The 22,640-nt window shown below is 36.7% G+C and overlaps 1 pseudogene; it reads left to right on the top strand.

Moving 5' to 3' along the window:
• The first annotated feature begins 3,541 nt into the window (after nt 1-3,541).
• LOC135223140 (uncharacterized) overlaps nt 3,542-22,640 on the top strand; it is a 138,403-nt pseudogene continuing 119,304 nt past the window's right edge.

The raw sequence follows: 22,640 nt of genomic DNA, 5'->3' as shown, positions 1-22,640 counted from the left end.
TGCTGTCAGCTAGCAAGAGATTTGTTAACGATTATGCTAATAAACAAACTTTTCGGTGCTACTTTAACTTGTTATCTACGCGTCATCTACTCCGAGGTGTTACTACTAAACATGGCGGAAGCTCCTTGGGACGCTGTGTTTATAGCTTCTCGGGGACAACATATGATACATATACACATTTCTATGTATATTATGTGGTCGACAAATTATATTAATATACAATATCTTCGTGCAGCCGTCTACTTTACATTTACCATGCGGGGTTTGGTTGTTTAGTGCCAACTTTTCTTTTCCAGTGTGGTACGGAACTGATTGTCAGAAATCAGGGCCTGACTAGGGACTGTATCTTTGTAGAAGCAACAATAAGAAAAAAATGATTTCTCGATTTTACCAAAGATATGCTACTGATGCATACCTTTTTTTTTATGCATCGCAGGCATTGTTTTAAAGCATGGCAATTGCCAAACGTGGTTTTTCTTTGCTTGTTTACTAAATAGTTTCGGATGGAGGTGGTGAGAGAGGTGTTTGGTTAGCCATTCTCTGATAATACGAAGAGGGAATGTGGTTTTTACGGCAGCGCAATATAAAATATCTTTTCTTTGTCACGTCGATGGCTGATTTGAAAATTCCGGAATTATTTCAAGTGTTAGAGCTCCCAGAATACAAACGGACGTTATTGGAAAATTTATCAAGATTACATTTTCACTTCTAAGTGATTTCCAAGATTTAAGTCCTTTACGTAACTAACAGACTTTATAGAAAATGCGCGTTTGTCTGTAGCTAAAACGTCTGACAAACAGACATCATAGAAAATGGGCGTTTTTATCTGTGGCTTAAACCTTTGAAAGACCAGCCGACGTGATTAAAAACCTATGGCGTCCAATAGAAAATGTCAGGAAAAACTTACGTGGAGTTTTTGTTTTTATACTATCTTAACTGTTGAAACTTTAAATATAACTCGAAAGGTGCACGTTAAAATGACAATTTTTCCGTTAACAGTTATTTCACCCATTAAAATTTATGAAAGTCCAGTAGATATTAACTTGGAAATTATATAAAACGTTGCAATTAAAATGCAAATCACGCAGGTCTCTCGTGGATAGACGTCACTTCATGTTGGAATATTCATGGAGATCACTCTTTCTCCGGTGAGCATTTGTCGAGATTACTCACTTCTCACTTGAACCTTTTATAGAGATCATTCCCTTCTCACACTTGAACATTTTGTAGAGACCATTCGCTTTTCTCGCCTGAACACTAGAAATTATGTGCTTCTCGTAAGAATAGGTGCAGAGACCATTCCCTTCTCTCACCTGAACACTTTGTAGAGATCATTCCCTTCTCTCACCTGAACACTCTGTAAGAATCATTCCCTTCTCTACCGAACACTCTGTAGATCATTCCCTTCTCTCACCTGAACACTTTGTAGAGATCATTCCCTTCTCTCACCTGAACACTCTGTAGAGATCATTCCCTTCTCTCACCTGAACACTTTGTAGAGATCATTCGCTTCTCGTGAGAACGCTTGCAGAGATCAGCAGCGTCTGGCATAAACACTTGCAGAGACCAATCACTTCTTGGGGAAACATTTTTGAAAGATCATTTGATTATATTTGTCGGTTATTTATGCGTATCGGTGATTTTCCCTCCTAATTAGAATTGACAGGCGAGCGCGCCGTCAATTACATCAGTGTTAATGGCTGATGCTGCCAAATACGACCGTCATTCAAGTGGCAAATCTAATTAATCCTCGCCTTTTTATTTCCCTATGATCAACTCTAACTCTGGCGTGATTTCTGGACTTCTTATGACCTGGTGATTCTCACAGCAGGTCGCTAAGGTTTGTTGCAAGTTCAAATTAAGGCTAGGACATTTCTATACGTAGACATAAACTTTGTGCGCAGTTAAATTCATTCTTTAGATCCTTCACTTAATTTTTATATTTCTGCATGAATTTCATTGCTCTCCGATATATATATATAATATATATATATATATATATATATATATATATATATATATATATATATATATATATATATATATATATATATATATATATATGTATATATATAATCGCATTTTTAACATTTTTATCCTTTTTTTTATTTCAGATATATATATTTTTTACTTCATCCACGTTCTATCCTTTTACAGTTTATTCTTTTAACTTATTTTTTCGTATTTTTTCTTTCCTGACGTGCACGAGTTGCAACTGCTTTTCAACCACTTGGCAGGTCGCCCTTTGGACTTTTGGATTTAATTGCTTGTTGACCTTGTTTGTTATTGTCTTCTAGCTATTTTGGGGTAGGTATCCATCATCTGTCATGAACTGGTAATTCTTCAAAGCTGAACGCTTTATCTAGAAAAAAAATCACAGTATCACCTCTCTCTCTCTCTCTCTCTCTCTCTCTCTCTCTCTCTCTCTCTCTCTCTCTCTCTCTCTCTCTCTCTCTCTTGAACGGTATCAACCTTTCGTTTGTTCGTTGTTTCACAATGTGTTTTGTCCTACCCTTAATCATTAGTAGCAGAGGAATGGAATACAGGCAACTTTCAAGGTGACATTAGTGAAGGTAAGGTTAGGTTTCGGCGAGTTCGTCAAGCATTATGTTTGCCCCAGTTAGTGAATTTGTCATATGTCATGTGCAGTGTTATGTGCGATATTTTGCAAATATTTACTGGATTGTAAATATTTACCACATTGTGTGTGTGTGTGTGTGTGTTTTGTAAGCTATTACAAAAATAGCATAGATATTTTGAAAGCATCACGCTAGAGGTCATGGTGCCCTAGGAACGGTTAAACATAACACTTCATCTTAGGAAGGGTCCAATTGGTACTACACTGCCCTAGGATGGATTCGGTTAACGTTGATAGGTTGTTGCGCAATGCAAATCAAACGGTTCCTTTGAGAATGATAGACACATCGCTCGAAAACTGGCGTAGTGTTGGGGGCGTTAGTATGATTGCTCTTATAGATGAAGGTTAGCATGGGATTTCCCATTTGGATTTTGGGTAACGCTGCACCCTCGATTTCATCGTCACGTAAAAGATGTATATGTTAGTAGGTAAGTAGTATGTATTGAATGCATTCTTGTTTCTTTCACGCGCTTTCATTTTCCCTGACGTCCTTCAAGAGAGGAAGATACTGGAGACAGGTTGTAGATTTCGGCGGTGGGGTTGGGGGAGAGGGTTTGGAAATTACAAGGATTTACATGAGGGAGGAAACTCCGTCGTGTGTAGGGAGAGAGACGACTTGTACGTAAAGAAGCCATAGGAGTGACGAATGGCTGGCTGACATTTTGCTTTATTTTTCTTACTTTCTATTTTCGCTTTGGTCTGTTCCTGACGTTTTGATATTTAAGAAATAACTTCATGTCTCCTTGTGATCTAAAGTGACTCTATTTTTTCGCCATCATACATCATATTCAGTTGGTAGAACTAATACCATAGTTGTTAGTTTCCAGGGTTTGTCGTACTAAATGAAGATATTGTACTGCGCATGTGCAGACAGTTCAAGTCCCGCGTATCATTGTTGCTTCTGTTGAAAGTCATAGTGACAGTGACTAGCAAGTCTTGCTACCCGTGGGTTTATTAAGACATTCCTATTTACCCATTTTTCATTTATTTAAAGCAAACTTAAGCCATCACTGATAAAAGAAAAGCTATATTTTGATCTCGTAAGATTTTAGAAAACGATACGAAATGGGCGATTTGCGATTGACCTTCATGTATAGTACATTATGTGTATTATTTTGATTGAGGTTGTGGCGTCAGTGTTTCACGTTCTGTATATTGCATTTTAAATTTATATTTTGACGAGTGTCTTTGTTTGCCGTATGTCACTTCGATAACCCCAGCGAGTGATGAAATTCTATTTGATGTGTCGTATACTGATAGCCAGCAAGTGGTGAACACCTAACGCCTTTGTGCTTGAAGCTATGTGGTATCCGACAGACGAGTGGAGAAATTCGACCAAAAGGAATCGATTTGTAGAGAATCTTAAAATATTCAGCCGTAACATTTTCAGCAGCTCGAAGGAGGGAGTTAGATATGCCCACGTTGCACACCACACACACCCTTTTACACACGGCACATCCATCTGTGTCCATCCACGTGACAAGCCGTTAGAGGGTGATATATAATTGCTAATTAGGCAGTCTTTATTAGACAAGATTAATGCTCTTGAGGAACTTGGCGCCGAGTTCATTGGAGCTTGAAAGTTAAAACCCCTAATGATTGTTGACATTTCCCTAATTTTATTCTGTTAATTTGGGGTTCGGGTGCAATGATAGCACTTCAGGTGGAATTTATCGACCGTGATGTGTGCGTGTGTGTTCGTCTAGATCAAACGTGCCTCTACCGTTGTCTCAGCTCCGTAAGACGACGAAATGTTTAAATGTCATCTGAAAAAGTTTATCCTCTCTCTCTCTCTCTCTCTCTCTCTCTCTCTCTCTCTCTCTCTCTCTCTCTCCCTTTGGTGGGGGTGGTGCTCATATAGCCCGCGATCGACAAAGGCGAAGGTTCTCAATACAGTGCAAATGTGAAGTGTGTTTTTTTTTCTTTGACGCAGAGAAAATGGAAAATCAATATCATTTCGTTTGTGTCATAAGTCTTCATTCCAAATGAAGCAATAAGTGGAGTTTTTTTTTTCTTTTTTTATTATTTTTGTGAATAGTTCTGCGTGCGTGTGTGTGTATGATTTTTTTTTTTATGGATATGAAGTGACATTGTATCTGATCCTATCACAGGACACAGTTATTACGCTGTTGATGGTGAACCTAACAGCGTTCATCAACACGTATTTAGATGTTGATGAATAATACGTTTAATAAATTGTGGATGATTTTTATTTCAGAAATTTAAAATTTGAAACTGGTAAAACTTTATGATCAATTCTTCGCGTCAGCGTAAAGGTAATGTTTATGTTAATGTGTTTACTCAAGGTAAAAAGTGTACGATTAATATTTAAGTAGTGAGTCCACGGATAGCACTAACTATATCGTGTGTTTTTATTATAAATAATGTTTTGTGTGTTTTGAAAGAGATTCTTTTTATTTTTAGGGTGAAGAATCCGTATAGTAGTTTGAGGTTTTTTCTTAGGAGTGTGACGTCAAAGTATAGTAATTTTGTAATTAACTGACTCTGGCATGGAATAAATTTTAAAGTGGTTATGTAATGATTTCTCCTGTGCCTCAGACCGATTTAAAATTATTTTTCTAATTTATTTGTCTCAAGGCAGTTGATAACTGTTTTGCGGTTAGTGGTTGTAAGTAGTCTGGATGGTGGGTCATCAAGCCAAGAGGTCAAGGCACTTAACGTGGACTCAATTACATGTGTGTTTACATTCATCAGTATTTGTTTCCTTGCAATTATCATGCTCACTAACATCATAAATTAATTTGAATGTAATTCACGACCTTGGCAAATATCAAAATTCTGAAATGTGTCAAACGTGAGTGTCATTCACAAACTACAGTCTTTGGTTTGTTTTCATAAGGGGTTGCTGAGCAAAGGGAATAGATAAAAAAAAAACTTTGCAAACCAACTTCATAAAATTAAAGAAATAAACGAATAAATAAAGTGGCATCCCGTAATCCTCTGCATTGTTTGCCATCAGTGCAGTGCAGTGCAGTCAAGGGGTATTAAGAGCGTCCCCTCTTTTCAAACAAATGTGGCAGTCAATGAATTTGATGCCTCTGCTGTAAATTTATTTATGACAGAATAAGTCTTTCAGTGTTCGGCCATATTCCTTCGTTATGCGACTTTTCATTGTGCCTGACGTGTCTGTATAGGGGAGTCATTCAGACGCCCTCTCTCATTGCCTTATCTTTTTTTTTAGACATTGCGACACGTTATTGTTTATCTTTTCTGTTCGCACACTTACAGGCAGACGCGCTCTGAATATAATGTCGAGGGTAAACAAACACACATGCTTGAGGACTGGTTATAAATCTGACAAGTATATATTAAGAGTGACTACCAGACAACGTTAAATATGCGGAGCATGGCTTTTCCAGCGTCACTCATACCAACGGGCGTTCGTTCGCTGGAAAACGTGCACTTACACAAGCAATACTTGGTCGCAAATCTAGCTGGCATATAACTTTATTATATAACTTTATTAATTTGCGACCACAAATTACATCTCCCTGATGTAAATATTATAAATAATAAACAAGTAAAAAGTGCGCCGAATTTTCTTTGGCGCAATCGAGTTTTCTACAGCGTATGAAACTCTGGTTGTGGTACAGTATGAAACTCTCATCCACGACTCGTCAGCGCAGCGCACAGTTGCTCCCCAGATGCGGCCAAGGGAACATGCATCGCCATCTGGCAACTCTAACGGTGCCAGACGCATGATCCATGGCTACCCTTATACTTAAATAAAGTAAAAATTACTGAGGCTAGAAGGCTGCAATTTGGTATGTAAGATGATTGAGGCTGAATGATCAACACCAGTTTGGAGCCCTTGAGCCTCAGTAGATTTTAAGATCTGAGGGCGTACGGACACAAATAGCCATCTCAATAGTTTTACAGAAAACGAAAATTAACTGAAATAAATATTCAGTCATTAGTAGATCTTTGGTCTCAGACGGAGGCCGGGAGAAGGAGATCCCATTTAGTCATCGAAAACAAGGAATCGATTTTCTTGGAATTGGACGAATTCACCGAGAAGAGAGCCGACCACGACTCCTCTCCAGGAAATTGCCGGCTGTTTAATGCGGTTATGAATTAATAGGTATGAAACGGAAGAAAAGTGGGAGATTTCTTCATGTTATTTCTTCTTTTCTTACTTGTTAAATAAAAGTATTGTTTTTCTGTGAAAGATGGAAAGTTTAGTTGGATCGCTGATTTCAAATATGGTTTGGTCAGATTTGTATTTATTATTATATTAATACAAGGAATAATTATCGTATGCGTTTGAAGTAAGAGACAAAACTGTGTATATTTGAGGATAATGTTTTCCCTGGGGAGATAAGAACAAAGGCTAATGTTCCAGGGTCAGTTGTTCTGGTTTTCAGTTGTTTGGTTCCCTATTTTCCCAGCTCCATATTTCTGCCTCCAGTTATTAGGTTCCAGTCTTCCATTTTCATTGTGAAGTTTCCAGCTTCCAATTATTATTATTCATTTTTTCTGGTTCCCACTCTATCATTCCAGTTTGTTAGTTCCTGTTTATTGGATCAAGCTTTCTTTCCAGTTAAAGATTTCATTTTCAGTATACTGTTCAAGCTTTCAAATTCCAGTATTGCATTGCTTGCCAGTTTCAGTTCCTAAGTTCTGTTTAATTGGTAATAACTTTCCAGTTCACCGGTCCCAGTTCCAGTATTTATGTCCGGTTTAACTGTTTCAGCCTCAAGTTTGTTTCATAGTTTCAGTTTATCGATTCAAATGCAGCAATTCCAGTATTTCGGTTTTAATTTTCCAGGTTTCCAATTCCAGTTTTGTAATCTGTAAGGCTCTTAGCTAAATGATAATGTAAGTATTTCAGTTTCAGTAACCTCGTTGACAGTTTTCGAATACCATTATTGTTATGCTTTTATTAGTTCCAGTTTCTCTGTTACAATTTACACACTCCTACTTTCCCATTATAGTACTTATAAATTTCAATTCATCGGTTCCAGCTTTCTGTTTCCAATCGTTTACTTAAATTTACCTGTTTCCACTTTCCAGTGACATATTTTGGTTCAAGTTACAATTTCTTTACCACTTTAGAATTTCAGCATTGCAGTTCTAGATAACAAATTGTAACTTTCCAATTCCAGTTTCTGAGTCTAGTTTATTGGATCCAATTCTGCTTTTGGTCTTGACTTGCCATATCTCGTGTTATTAGCCAATCAATAAGGCTAGTATCAATAACCTCTCTTCTCTCTCTCTCTCTCTCTCTCTCTCTCTCTCTCTCTCTCTCTCTCTCATAGCACCAAGACTCTTTATCCCCTTAGTGGCGTGGTCGGTATGGTCTTGGGCTGCCACCTTGGTGACCGCGAGTTCGATTCTCGGGCATTCCATTGATGGGTTAGAGATGTGTATTTCTGGTGATAGAAGTTCACTCTCGACGTGGTTCGGAAGCCACGTAAAGCCGTTGGTCCCTTTGCTGAATAACGACTGGTTCCATGCAACGTAAAAACACCATACAAACAAACAAAACCAACAGACTCAGTGTCATATAAACGTAAGTTATTTGGCAAGACTGCAAGAAACTAGTGAAGTTTCTTGTCTATCATATGTATACATATATATGCATAAATATTGTGTGTGTCCGTGTTTGTGTGTATGTATGTATTCAGGTATAAAGGTATGTACGTGTGTATGTTTCCTCTTAGCAATCTTCTTAGTCGAATCAGCAAAGGCCATGACTTCTAAATGCAAAAGGTAGCAATCTTTCAGTCTTGTAATTAGTCCTTGACTATTGAGTGTTCAGTGGCTCGTGATTAATTATGATTTCAGTGTTCGAAATTAATTTTGTGCACGAGGAGAGCCTGTCATTGTTGCTCTTTGTGATGTAAATGAGATCGAATTGAGAATTTTTAATTAGATTTGCTGTTTTAAAATGCCATGCAACAATGCTTTGGCTCCGTGACCTATGAATCAGCTGTTTTATGCATGTGAGTTTGTCATTTAGCTGATCAGGTGTTCTGTATTGGCTGTTTGCATTCAGACTGTAATACACATTTTTTTATCAGATATCTCAAAATTCACATTTGTATACTTATTTTACAAGGTCAAGTCGTAAGTTAATACATTTATATATTTTGGTTATTCAAGAGTAATAATAACAATCATAATATTCTAAATGGAACTTTTTTGATGAAATTGTTTCAGTTTCCTTATTTGGCAAAGTGTGAATTGGTAATTTTTCTACTTATTATGGTTTTTTACTATAAAGCTTTGTTATGAAAAATGTGAAAGGACGATACATCGAACAGAACAGTCATTAAGTCGTTGTTCCCTGTGGCGTTAAACATCGCTCAAGTCGTTCACAGATATTTGGTTTTGAATTAGTTAGATAAGAAATTTGGGTATAATGCGAATTAAACTATGGAACTTTCCTCGATTTAATGGTTCGAATTCCACTTTAGTTTTTAGGTTTCGTTAATTGAAGACTAACCGTTTCATATCAACTTAGAAGGCATTACAGAATAATACAGTGATGACGAATGTATGCACATGTATATTACCAACTTATCTAAGAGTCGGTTATTTCTGTCGTTTCACCTTTCAAGTTCTCAAAGTCCTTTGAAGTTTCTGCGCATGTTCTTATTGACATTTTTTTTTTCTTTTCGATCGGGATACGTTACATTATTCTGTCCCTTTGATCTTTTCTTTCGTCCAAGAAAAGAGAATTCAGGCTAAATCCATTTTTCTGAAAAGTATTTCCACTTCCATGGCAGCTAAACTAGTTGCTCCTAAGTATTATTTAAAGGGATGTTTACCAACTGATGAAAAAAAAAAAATGGAAACTCATAGCTTTGATTATTCTCATAAGAATTCTGAATAAATAACCGAATATAGGAAAAGTGCCTAAGTTATTAGCTCTAAAAGATTTTGTTTCATGATCTTCACGAGAAAACTGGCGAAAATAGCGAAGAAGATGTAAGAGGATTCCCATAAAAAAAAGAAAGAAAGAAAGAAAAAAAATTGGGCGTCTGCATGAGATGGGGCGGAAGAGATAGATTGTGGTGGCCATTTGTTTCTGGCATAAATATTTGGCTGTTGACTACATGATGAATGGCCTTGTTTTTTGCGAGTCTCTCTCTCTCTCTCTCTCTCTCTCTCTCTCTCTCTCTCTCTCTCTCTCTCTCTCTCTCTCTCTCTTTGCCAGCTTTTATAGAATTTCAAGGTGAAATTAGTTAAGATCAACCGGGTCATCTGTTTGTTGATATATGCGCGACGTCATTTTATTTCCCACAGCCTTAACATGAATCGTGGTATGTCTGTGTAACTATAAACGATTTGGTCGATTTCAGGCTAAAGCTTTAAAATGAATATTAGGAGTGAATACTGTGAAGAACAATCGTGTTTTTTGAATATGGGAATTAACTAAGACCCTTTTCTGGAGTGTAAATCTTGGCCTCTTGTTAAAAATAAACCTAAAGTCCTTAAACTTTAAAAGGACTAATGTCCTCATCGTCAGAGGAATGAAACGAATCAAAATTTTCACTAGAATAGATGAGTTATACTGATTTCCTTCATGATCAAGCAGGAACTTGATATAGATAATCTGCCTTTGTAGTAATACTGATCTAGTGAAATCCCCTGTGACAGTGAGGAGAGTAGTCCCCGTTAAGTTATGAATTTGAAGTGCATTTTCAATAATATACCAAGATTTATATTCAAGAAGGGTTTTTTTTCATAATCAGTATTATGAGTCAGATTGCAGGATAGAGTTGAAAATTACACCATCAAGAAAGATACGGGCATTCCATATCTAGATGAGAAAATGACGGAAGGGAGATGGCGATGGCTTGGACAGGTTCTTCGCACAACCCCTGGGAGAGTAATAGTTGCCGGTGTCAGCTGGGCTCCGGTGGGCCCCTGGAGAGTTTCAAGACCCAGGTCTTCGTGGAAGAAAACTGTGAAAAGGGTGGGAGGGTCTAAGGAGTGGCTGGAGATGAGATTAGCGAAAGATAAACCACAGAAAAGACGCGCGCGCGCGCGTGTGATCGTGTGTGTATCATTATGAATATCTTCCAGACATTATACGGTAACAAATCGATTTTGATTCTTGTGTGTATTTAAATAGGAAAAGCAATGTAAACTTACTTGTGCAGAATCCTCACACGACTTTTCCGTTTTCAAATTATTGAAATAATATTATGTGCGCATATTTATTTTTAACACAGATATCGTGATGTTACTGCTTTGTTTCATCCTGTGGTACTCATTTTTTTAATACTAGAAATAGTGAAAGGCATGTTTAGTCTGTATATTTAATAAAAGTTATTTTCTCCATATTTCATGTTACAAGAACACATAATCTAACGTTGATATTCAAAACATTGGTGCTATAAATATTAGTTATCATATTTCCTTTGACATTTTTCTCTTTATTATCGGGATGTTATTACGTTGATCCCTCAATCGGCTTTATTTGCAAGCCTTGATTAGCTCTGTCTCTCCCTGTCCGAGGGAGATGAGCGCCACCCCAGCGGCATCTCCAAGCATCTTCCATTCCTGGTAATCTCATTGCAGGAGATAATACTCTCTTCATTTGTGAGAAAGTCTATCTGCTCTCCTAACCCTTTCGAGCAAACTCGTATGATTTGGTGACTTTTCAAAGGATTTTATCCAAACAAATAAACGAAAAACGGAGGCAGACCAAACCATGGCGGAAGACTCGAACATTTCGGGCAGGTGGTTTCGAGGTTTCTGATCACTGTCCCTCCCGATTAAGTTTGGCTTCTCTGAATGAATTTACCGGGGACGAGGGAGGGCTTTGGGGCTGAGGCAGAGTAACAATATTTTAATCTCCTTTGTGAGTAATTACTTTGAGTTGCGCGTCGGAATTTCCTCCGTAATATCTTCAGTACTGCACTAAGGCACTAAGGTTTCCTGATCTTGTTGCCCTTTCCATGTGTTTCCGTTATTACGTATTGGTTTGATTACATGTTTTTTACTCCTGACATTTCTTGATAAGCTATAATGTAGCTGGAATGCCCCTCGAGTTGAGGGCCCCTTGAGCACCATTTCGCCTCGGCCGAGTGGAGTGCGTATGGTGCTCGAGATTGAACGGGGGAGGGGTTGGGGGAGAGGGGGGGGTGGGGGTTGGGGGAGCGCCAAGGGAATGGAGAGGTGGAAATTGGGAAGTGGGAGGAAAGATAAAAAGTTCGAAAAACAGAGAGGGGACGGAAAAGGGAAGGAAAGGCAAGGAAGGGAAGGATTGCAGGAGGAGGTCAGAAGGAATAGAATTGGTGAGGGATGCGACAGGAAAAGGAGGGTAGGAAAGAAAAAATGAAGGACGGGAAGGACGAGGAAAGTAGAGATGGGATGGGAAAAGGAAGTTCCCCGATGAGAGGAGATAAGGTAGAGGAAGGGAAATGAAGGGACAGCAGGGAGGAGCAAAGGAAGTGGAATGGAATACAGGAACTGAAAGGGGACGCAAAAGGATATACCACAGAGGGAGGGGAGGGAGGGATAGCGAATGTTGTTGTAATGGAGATCACCTTTAATACTTCCTCCTTTATAAGTTAATTGACATTGGGATTGGGACCAGACTGGTGATTGAATGTCTTGTCTCGAATCTTCCTCTAAGACTAACGGGAATAGAAGGGTAGAACAGTGATTGAATGGCGGCTGGGCCGAGCGTGATCCGCAGGAAGAGAAAGAAGTCGGTAGAAGGTGACATGGATCGAATAAGGTTTTAGATGGAAATACTGTTGGAATGGAATAATGCATCGAATTACGATCGATATCCGAAAGATACGGTAGAGAAATATATATAAATATATATATATATATATATATATATATATATATATATATATATATATATATATATATATATATATATGTGTGTGTGTGTGTGTGTGTGTGTGTGTGTGTGTGTGTGTGTGTGTGTGTGAGAGAGAGAGAGAGAGATGGAAATTAAAAGTTAAAAGTTAAACGTTGTTTTTTTAAGCGTTGTTCTTTATGAAGTCATTAGTCTTTCATTCAAAGAAATAGTTGAATATTCTTTAGGGTATGGATTAAGTTTTCAAAGGGCGGAAGAATTGCTTGATCCCAAGTCTATGCTCTGAGGCAAATGGCTTATATGTTTTTAAATTTGAATATGTATATATATAGTATGTATATTCGTAGCAAGTTCTCATTTGGAATCTTAAAAGAATAAATAAATAAATAGTTTGTTAGTCCACCTGTTTTGCTGCAGACACGAATGTTGTGTAACGTTCTCGGAATCCCGTTAGGTTAGTGCCAGTGAGTTTTTGGCTTTGCAAAATAAAATGTATGATTTATGGAAAGTACTATTTATTACAAAAAGAAGTAAACTTACTCCTTGAGAATAAAAATCATCTTTACCCCTGTCAGGCAAATAATGATTAATTGTCTGTACAGTGTAAAGTGAGGTAGTGGATGGTACATAGTTTTCTTTGAATTAGAAGTTTTGGGATTCCTGTCTTTTGTCATGCAGTGACTTATATGATACATAAACTTTCCTCCAAAATTGTCTTAGACTCTCTAGGTCTTAACTTTGCTGAGAATAAAGATAATCTTTACCCCTGTCAGGTAAATAATGATTAATTGTCCGTACTGTGTAAAGTGAGGTAGTGGATATACATGATTTCTTATGAATTAGAAGTTTTGGGATTCCTGTCTTATGTCATGCAATGACTTACGTGATACATAAAATTTGTTCCATAAAGCATTAGACTTTCGAGGTCTTAACTTCTTTGTATGAAAACAGTTGGATTGTCATCTTCTTCAACGTGAAAGTATTTATTACTCTCAGTAAGAAACTCGACCCTTTTTTCCCCCTTATGCGAGTTGAATCACGTTCTGAGTATTATGTGATTGATGGAAACTTGAGATGCGATCATAAAATAGTTGGGAAAAGCTCGGATTTTTCTTTGTTCTTATTTATACGTGTGATGGTCTTTATTTTTCAAGGGAAAAGTTAATTAACCCACTTCGTTGATCGTCATTTATTCTTTTCTCGGCTCTCTCTTCAACAAAATTAGTGATTTGATTTGTTTCAGTAAACTGGAATATATTTTAATTTGTTTTAGTAAAACGATGGAATATATTACGTCTTGATTCTTTTCCGGTGTTTTGTTTATATCTGAAAATCTGATTTGGAAATAGATTGTAGTTGCTCTTTTGTGATTTCCGAAAAAATAACTCTTAACAGTCTCTCAAATCACAAAGCTGTTAAAAGGTCTCATGCTAGTCAGCATTTAAATTCTCCTCAATCTAAATGCTGTATTAATCTTAAAATTTCAGTTCCAGTTACTATTGAATCATTGTCAAAATGTCCCTTTAAATCGTTAAATTTCGGGTACTACTGTCTTTATAATAAATCTTTTTGATGACCAACTTTCAAGGACTTTATTATGTATCAGTCTCAGTTGGCAAATTTTCGAGAATAGAATTGAATCACTTCATCTCTGTCTGTTGACTTACCTAGCCGCATTGTGACATATTGGTACACACACCATATTCCTAAGGCATGTTTTAAGTTTCTAGAAAATTGGAGTTTAGTTTTTATGCGTTCAGATCTTCGCTTTGTCGATATCTATGTCTTGAGAGAACTACTGTACAGGTAATTCGGATAATAGCAAAGCAGTAGTGTTATATGCATGTTAATTGATTTTTAATCCAGTCAGCAGTATTTTGTATCACGGGTACTTAAATGTCGGAGATTTGAGTCCAGATGTTTTTGCTCAGTTTTCTAGCATATTTATGAAGGAAATTTTGCCTGTTATGTTATTAGGAATGACTTCACAGGCTATGTTATGTACAGCTTTGTGATAAGATCGTAAAATGTAATATGTCATGCCACCCTCTCTCTCTCTCTCTCTCTCTCTCTCTCTCTCTCTCTCTCTCTCTCTCTCTCTCTCATGTACAAGTGTATTTTATTTTGTATTTCACATCTTACCCTTGACTTCATTGAGAATATTAAGCAAATATTAAGCAAAAGGGTCCCTTTTTTCCTTCTGTCCATATAGATTGGTTCTCTCTTTTTATGTCATGACGATGATCATACTGGTACTGAGAACGTTTTCCAAATCAGACTGTATAGGAATCATGTCATTTAAAAACTCTCTCTCTCTCTCTCTCTCTCTCTCTCTCTCTCTCTCTCTCTCTCTCTCTCTCTCTCTCTCTCGTTAAAAGTTGGATGCCGTGGACGTCTGCAGCAGAGGAAATAAATGTCTTTTATCAATGTTTGCTCTTTCCGAGGCTGGCTCGCTTGCATTTGCCGATGCCCTTCAGATTGATGCGCCTTTGTACTGAAGGTGACCTCTCTCAGTATATTAAATCTTTTTAGGTACCTCTTATTTTCACACACTGACAGTATTGCCATCAGTTTATTTGCGCTATAGTAACTTACTTCGATTGAGCATATCTGGACAAGCTTCATGGCATATATTCGCTTTTAACTTTGTTCATTAACAACTCTTGTAAGGAGGATTCTGTTCTCGGTTTAGTATGTTTTTTATGTTTAAAAAAATTCATGAAAAGCCTTGTGTGAAATTTTACGAAAATTTGTCTGAAGGTGGTCCTAGTAAGGGTACCAAGTGATTAACAGTTTGGGGAATAGTAGTGTAGGGGGTGGATTGTTCGTCTTTGGTGAGGGTTGCGGCCTTCTAACGTTCTTGTTTTATATATTCTCTCTTCTTAGGTGCATATTCTATCTTTTCAATAGCTTGACGACCTTTATGTGTTTTCCAAACAAATGTTGTCAGTTTTTAACTGGAATTATATATACTAGCAAACTTACCCATCTACGATGGGTGATAAAATACGGGTGCAGAAGTGAAAAATTTATATGTACTATTTGATCAGCAATATTAAAATAAGGGCAATTACACGAATAGTCTCTCTCTCTCTCTCTCTCTCTCTCTCTCTCTCTCTCTCTCTCTCTCTCTCTCTCGTAATGTAATTCAAGGGACGATCACTGAACGCAGAGAAATTCTTATTCATTGTTGTTTCCCCTCTTTTAATGATATTTTCTCTCTCTCTCTCTCTCTCTCTCTCTCTCTCTCTCTCTCTCTCTCTCTCTCTCTCTCTCTCTCTCTCCTAAAGTAAGTGAAGGGACGATCAATGAACGTAAAGAAGTTCGTATTCATTATTGTTTACCCTCTTTTAATGATTCTCTCTCTCTCTCTCTCTCTCTCTCCTCTCTCTCTCTCTCTCTCTCTCAATGTAAGTCAAGTAACGGAGACGGTGATGGGATTATCGGATTACTTAGCTCTCAAAACACAAATTATCTCCTCTCTCTTTCTCTCTCTCATTTTTCGATAGCAAGATAGAATGATAAAATTGTAGTGCATTAATGTCGTTAAGTGGCTCTCTCTCTCTCTCTCTCTCTCTCTCTCTCTCTCTCTCTCTCTCTCTCTCTCTCTCTTGTCGGTGACTTTCATTTAACGGAACAGGGATCTTGATTGGTTCGTTTCTTTGTCAATTGCTTTGCACGGTGATACGAATCATAAAGTATCTTTCTTTTCATTATGTTACTGCAAAGACGCAACTTGTATGTCAGTGCATTATGGCTACTGATAAATGCTCTTATGATCCTGTGTCTTCCAAAAAAGAGTAGAAAGTAGTAACTTATCAGTTTCCTTTTTATTATGTCCATTGGCAGGATCGAAATTCCGAAGCAACATTACCGGGCAGTACTTCTTCAACGTTATTTTGTGCACTAGCAGTCACGATGGATTCAAGTTATTCAAAAAATCTTGCGGATATTGATGATAATTTTCATCTTCTATTGTGTCCGAACTGAAATATTCGCTACTTTCTCCGGGGAAGTTGTACAGAAATTATGTATGAAAAATCGTAAAGTAACTAAGTCTACGGGAAGAACCAGCCTCGTTTCGCGGCCAGAAACAGCTCCGTTTCAAGGAATCCCTTCTCACCCCCACCCCCTGCAAAGGAGGGGGTTAGGTTGGATGAAACCCCATTACAAACCATCTTAAGGGTCCCCACCATAACCCTGCCAAGTTTCATGCCCATCTGACCGACCAGCCGTTTGGGCGTGATTGAATGACAGACAGACAGACAGACAGACATTACGCCCATTATAGTATGATGTTAAATACGTTTTTTATAAATTATTTTTCTTATGTCTGCATCGACTTTAGTCCACGAGTAGTAAACTACACGTTTAGGACCTATCGTCTCCCACTTCGAGACTAACCTCTTTTGCCATTGGGTCTTTTGTAAGGATGCAGAATTAAGATGGCTTATTCAGGCATCAATATGGAGGTTAATATCCTCAGGGGCGGGAATTACCGTCTCGACTCTCTCATACATTAAGGTCATAAAGGGCCTTTCAATCCCGAGGAGATTCATAAATGAATGGTGATTTCAAACTGTAACCCGGCCTAACCAATACAGTGGTCATTGATCCCTGGAATGTAATTTTTAAATAAAAGTTCCATACATAACAATCTTTCTGTGCACTACTTATATTATTCAGTATTTCGACTCCATACGTATGCAGATTTTTTTAAAATAAAAATATCGAGGAAATAATGGTAGCTATATAGAGAAATCGGCTTAAATGCACCAACATACTTTACTTCACCTATCAAATGCGACGGTAGCAGTCCAAAGGATACAAGATAACGTCACATAACTAATTTCAGTCATAGACTTTGCCCACTCTGGACACAAATGAACCTATTAACAATGATTTTTGTAGAGATTTCCTATATCGCTTCAACAGAACTTTGTTCCGTTTCATTACATTTCAGTGCACATTGAGTTCATTTCGGTAGATAGTTTCTTTAAACTATCAATAGGGACTTGCATAGTTGGGTGAAGGCAATTATCCTCAACCAACCAAAACCTGATCACGTGATGTACACAGATCACACCCTCCGAGTATTTTGGTTGCAACTTGCAAGTTCATTACTCAAGTGCGTAGGATTCTCGAGTAACTACATATATGATGGCACTCCCAGCTTCCCCCGGAGTGGAAAGTTAAAACTAACTGAGAATAGGAAAATGAAACCGTCTCAGAGTTGAAAAATGCAACCGCTTCGAAGCGGGAAAATCAATGACTCGTTGAGTGATTGCTCTAACCTTGCCCGTTTGAATTTAGGAGAGATTACTGATTGTTGACTGACTAATTTAACGCTAGTAAAAAGTGATAAGACAGCTATGGTCAGCAACTCCCGAAAACTGTTATCCGCTAAAGTAAATTATTATCTTGAGGATTAGATCACCATAAAAAAATTGGCCTCACATAACCATCCGTCGATCAGGCCATGGATATAATATAGTATATCCCCACGCCTAAGAGACCCAGTGCTTATTCATCTCAGGTTGATTTTCCTGCTCATAATAGACTTATAGAAGCATCAATTTTTGTATTCAGGTTATTCTTTTGTAATTATCGTCAAAACGATTCTTTTCAGACGTCAGAACTGGGTATTATTTCTCTTTATTTCTATGCCAACTTTACAGATACGTCGCGGCGTTTACTGAGAGTGATATGTATAAGTCTGTTTCCCTTAAGGTAAATTATTTGAGTGGCTTTGTGTTTGGAAGTGGCCATTAAACATTGTCACCCAGGAAATAAACTTGTTTATCCAATTTTAAGCGAAAATCTTGTAGCGGATATTCGCATTTCTCTTTTAAGAAAAATAACATGAACAATCACTACAACGAATGTGTATTTTTCGGTTGGAAAATTAAAGTTCCCATTTTCGTTTTCAAGTCATCTGCTCCCGCAAACATTCTTTGAAAAGCAGCATTTCTCGGATTGTACTGTTCGGCGACTCCTTATCTGCTGCCAGCACGGTCTAGGAAGAGATCGTGGCTGCCAGAGGTTGCTCATTATTTACTTGTCACCGATAAACTATGAAACAGTCATTTTGGTAATTGAAGAGTACTTGGATGGTCAAAGCGCAATAACCCTAGTTTTCGTATTTGACATTATGATTAATTTAATATTTACATTAATTTATTTATTGATACATCTCTGGTTATTTGATACCTCTTTCCGTATTTATTTATATTTTTAACATAGGGACTGTCAATTTCATGGAAATTTACTACTATGTTTGTTGACGGCCATGAATGTTCATTTTAAACTAAAAGTCCACCCTTTGAGATGTAGGTTGGTTTTAAGACCCAACCTTTTTCTTCAGCCATCATTTTCTTAATCATGGGTTGCAGGCTATATTATGACAACACTTTGCCAGTCCATTTGTCAGAACTAATTTAAAAATATTTATGTCACTGATTATCACGTATGAATGCCAGACCCCGTTGGCGCGCAAGTATCCGAGACCAATTCTAAAACTTGCAACAGACATTAGTCTTCTGGGAAGCCCATTGGATCACAGTTAGGCCAGTAGGAGTGAGTGAACCTCCTGATACCACTGTTAAATGAATGAATACACCATAATAAGTTGATGTTTAGCGAAGTTGCCCTTACTCTAAGGCTTCATGCACGTTATGCAGACACCCAGAGAAGGAATGGTTGCTGTCGGCACCGCACAGTCTGTTGGAACTTGTAAGGTGTTAATGGTTTGGTTGCCGGCTTTAACCCTTTACCTGCTTTCTCTCTCTTGAGGGTATTAAATGTTATTTTCGTGTGGCTCCCTTCTAATTTTTTTTTTTTTTTTTTTTGTGACGTCGTGTATGAAACAGAGTACTCCATATTTCTAATTTTGTTTACATGTGTTTAAATATATATATATATATATATATATATATATATATATATATATATATATATACATGTATGTGTGTGTTTGCGTATGTATATATGGTCACGAGTAAATAAGACTATAACTTAAGATTCTTCCATTATTTCAAATACATCAAAAACACCCGAACAGGAGAGAGCTCATTATTTCCACCAACTTATTCTTTTTAATATATATATATATAATATATATAATATATATATATATATATATAATATTATATAAGATATATATATATATATAGCTCGTGTATATAGATCTAATTTTTATTATTAGTATTTTCTTTTTATTATTGCTGTGCTTAATATCATTGTAGAGTTTTGCTATTTTCAACTTTCGTATTTGTATTAAGCCTTCTAGGTCCTAGATGGAAATTAATTGTATGTAATTTTTTTTAATAATTTTTTACTACTATTCTCAATATTATTACTGTTATTACCATGATTATGAATACTATTTGTTATACTTCTTCAGCAACTGTGGATATTGCCGATTTATAGTTTTTTATCATGTTATCTCATGTATCTACATTGTGCGTGTTATTGTCTCTACTTTGTATATTTCATGTATATGGCCATGAGCTGAAGTATAGTCTGTTATTATTATTATTATTATTATTATTATTATTATTATTATTTTGTTTTGTTTTGTTGGTCTATCACAGTCATCCTATTCGACTGGGTGTTTTTTTATAGTTTGGGGTTCCCGGTTGCATCCTGCCTCCATAGAAATCCATCACTTTTCTTACTATGTGTACTGTTCTCGTTCTAGTAGCACACTCTCATGCATGAGTCCTGGAGGTACTTCAGCATCTAGTTATTAATATATCGTTATTATATATATTTATTAAAAAGAATAAGTGGTTGCTAATAATGAGATGATAGTAGTACAATGATCATAGCATTAATTACTTGAATGCTAATGCAAATATAGCGATAGTTATGAATTCATGCTGATAAATACTGTAATGTCAACAACACCTACGGTAAAAATGTCAATGAAGATGAATCACATGGTGGGGTCAAGAAGCTGACAAAAGGCCAACGAAATCCACCGAAAACAACGCTGATCTCACCCCAAGACCCCCACTCCTAAGACTTCAGGTGACGTGAGGTTGACGGGGTAAATGTGTTTAACAAACAGGCATAAACATATGTAAATAACTTAATGTCTGATGTATTGATATAAATAGACAGTTATTAGATAAATTGGTATTTGTTGACTATATAAATAAAAAAAAACAAATAGTTATGCTGGATTACACAAGGACGTGATTAAACCTGTATTGTGTGTAAACTTTATGCTTAAAATATTAACAACAATGAAGTTGAAGAAATAGTTTTGTTAAAGAGGAAAATAAAAATCGACAATAGATGTCTGTGATCATTTTTGTGTGTGAAGGTATGCATAAATATAATTTCAAACGAAGCCCTAAGCGAGATGATTTTTACTAAAGTTGGGGAGACCATTCATCATAAATCTCTCTCTCTCTCTCTCTCTCTCTCTCTCTCTCTCTCTCTCTCTCTCTCTCTGATGAGGTGTAGTTATGGTCTTCAGCCTCATCTCTCTCTCTCTCTCTCTTTCTCTCTCTCTCTCGATGAGGTGTTAGTTATGGTCTTCAGGATCATACTCTCTTCTCTCTATTTTCTCTTCTTCTCCTCTCTCTCTCTCTCTCTCTGATGAAGGGTGAACATGGTCTACAACCTCACTTATGTTTCTCTCTCTCTCTCTCTCTCTTTCTCTCTCTCTGTATGGATGCAGAGATACTCATTGATACTACATATGAGGCAATAAAGCAGCATACCTACGAAGAAATAAATTACGATATGACAACAGAAAAGCAAATCCCGAAGAGGCTCTACCCAGATCTACACAATGACGGGAAAGAGGAAAAAATAGACAAGAAAGACAAAATCTGCAACCTTTTGAAAAGAGGGAATTGCAGATTGGGAGAAAGATGTTACTACAAACATCCTAAGGTATGTCAAAACTATGAAATATATGGTAAATGTGCATACTTAGATGGCTATGGGGATGATTGCAGAGATCTGCATCCAAAAATATGTAAAAACCTAAAAGAAGGAAAAGGATGTAAGTTCGACAAAAAAATGCAAATATATGCACCTGTAGCCATGAATCATAATCAAATAAATAACCAACCAAGTAATAAAATCCAAAATAAGAAAGAAACAAATAAAGAGAGAAATCAAGAATATCAGGTAAAAGAGAAAAGCAAACCACCAATGAGATATGCAGAGGTGTCAGCAAAATTTTCAAAGCATCAGCTCCGAAATTCTACTCAAGAGATAATAACTGTATTTATTATGCAAGAGGATATTGCAGAAACGGAGAAAATTGCAGATTCAGACACAAAATGAATAATTATGATGAAGGAAGATCAAATATTATGGAAAAGTTGGATTTTTTAATGTCAGAATTTCTGGAAATGAAAAAAAGAACAACATACCAGAACAGGAAAGAGACATGGGAAAATCCTTATTACTACCAATATTAAATGAAGGAGAAAACACGCAAACCATCATAGTGATGAATGCGCAGGGTTTAGTTACGAGTAACTCAAAAAGAAAAATAGAGTACTTAGAAGAACTAACCCAAAATGAAAAAAAGAAAATAGATATAATGAATATAAGTGAAACCTGGTATTCCCAAGAGACTGGGAATGATGATCAAATAAAAGGGTTCCAAACTTATAGATCAGATAGAAAAAATAGGAATCAAGGGGGAACCGCAATATATGGGAAAGACAAAAAACAAGGAAAAATATATGAGAAATATAGTAACTCAGAATGTGAACTAATAGCGGTAGAATTTGAATCTGAAAAATTGATGAACATAGTAATATATAGACCTCTAATACTAAAGAGTTTGACTTAATAATTGAAAATTGGATGATATATGTAGAAATCACAAGGACTGGACTATTCTCCTATCTGGTGACTTCAACTTTCCTTTCGTAGAATGGAAAGAACGAATAGGAGACTGTGGTTGTACTTATACATATAAAAAAGAGAGCAATAGTAGTGCAGAAGATAAGAGGCAATTTGAAAAGCTATTAGATATGCTACTAGAATACAACATTCAACAAATAAATCACCTGCCAACAAGAAAGGAAAATACTTTAGACCTAGTATTTGTGAACGAGATGAATTATGTTAAAGAAATAATAGTTTATAATGCGAGTATTTCAGATCATAATGTCATAGAATTAAACAGTTCATTCCAAAGCAAGTGAAAATAGATAA

The sequence above is a fragment of the Macrobrachium nipponense genome, chromosome 8, assembly GCF_015104395.2.
Source record: "Macrobrachium nipponense isolate FS-2020 chromosome 8, ASM1510439v2, whole genome shotgun sequence".
Classification (NCBI taxonomy): domain Eukaryota; kingdom Metazoa; phylum Arthropoda; class Malacostraca; order Decapoda; family Palaemonidae; genus Macrobrachium; species Macrobrachium nipponense.
Note: the sequence above shows the minus strand (reverse complement) of the source record. Positions and strands in the feature narration are given on the sequence as shown.